This window comes from Ursus maritimus, unplaced genomic scaffold, assembly GCF_017311325.1.
Source record: "Ursus maritimus isolate PB19 unplaced genomic scaffold, ASM1731132v1 scaffold_2, whole genome shotgun sequence".
In the NCBI taxonomy this organism is placed as follows: Eukaryota; Metazoa; Chordata; class Mammalia; order Carnivora; family Ursidae; genus Ursus; species Ursus maritimus.
The window spans coordinates 22,163,991-22,165,243 of record NW_024424452.1 but is presented as its reverse complement, the minus strand read 5'-3'; positions in this window follow the sequence as shown (position 1 = coordinate 22,165,243).

The following is a 1,253-nucleotide window of genomic DNA, read 5'->3' as shown; positions in this document are numbered from 1 at the left end:
CCCCGCCCCCACCGCTCCCACCGCCCCGGGTGAGCCCTGCGGCCCCGCCCCGCGCCCCCTAGCGCGCAGGCCTCAGAGCGGCCGAGCGGCACCTCAGGTGAGGAGCGCGTGGCGGGGCCCCGGGCGGAGGACCCAGTGGGACCGAGCGCAGGGGAGCCGCGCGGGCTGGTGGTGCGCCGCGGGGACTCCCCGGGAAAGGGGCACGGGGGGTGCACGCGGTGGGGGCGCGGGTGGGGGTGGCATTGGAGACAGAAAAAGGAGAGCGGGCAAGGGCAGTCGCAGCTTGAATAGCTCTTGGGGGTGGCGGCGTCCATGGGAGGAAGAGAGTGCAGAAACTTCTAGAAAAGGGCTTCGAACCCACTTAATAGTAGTAACAAGAACAGCAGTGAAGGCAATGTCTGTAATAATAGCCGTAAAAACAATAGCACCAGCAATAATAATAGCTACTGTTCATCGAGTGTTTCTTTGTGCCAGTGCTGGGCTCCGTCCTTTACCTATTTTCTATAGAAGGCAAATTCTTTACATATTTTCCATATTTTACCTCATAGCTGCTGTGAGCAGGAAATGAGCACGTTCAGGTAAAGCAAATTCAGCACCGACTGCACACTGGATTAATTTAGGAATTTTAAAAATGTTTACAAAGTCTGCGTGAGGGGGATAGTGTTGCCATCCCCGTTGTACAGAGGAGGAAGTGCAAGCCCTGAGAGGTTAAGGACTTCGTTCAAGAGTACAAATTGGGTGGGTCCGAATTAAAGCCCAGCTCCTATCCTTGAGATGACCCCAGCCACCTGGAGTTTTAGGTTCCAGGTGCTGAGCAGGGAGGCTGGGGAGCAAAGCTGGTCCACGATTTGGATCATTTGGCTCTGGGTTTGGGAACCGGTCCTTCCACGCAGTAGCTGTGTGACCTTGGGCCAGTCATTTGACTTCTTTGAACCCGTTTCCTCCTCTCTGAAGTAGGAATAATGGTAATATTTGCCTCAAAGGTTCTGCAAGGATTCCAAGAGACAGTGTATGGAGAGGGGCATATGCTTCGTTCTCTCTCATTCGGTGGTTGCTGGGATTAGGACTACTATGGAGTCAGGCAGCCCTGCATTGGGACCCCCCGTTCTGTCATTTGCCTGCTGTGTGACCTCATGTGCCCGTGGAATTCATCTGTGAAACCCAGTCATGTAAACCTTTGGGGTTGATGGAGAGAGTAAATAAATGGAAGGGAGGGCCTGGCATGATGCCAGCACACGAAAGATGCTCAGTGA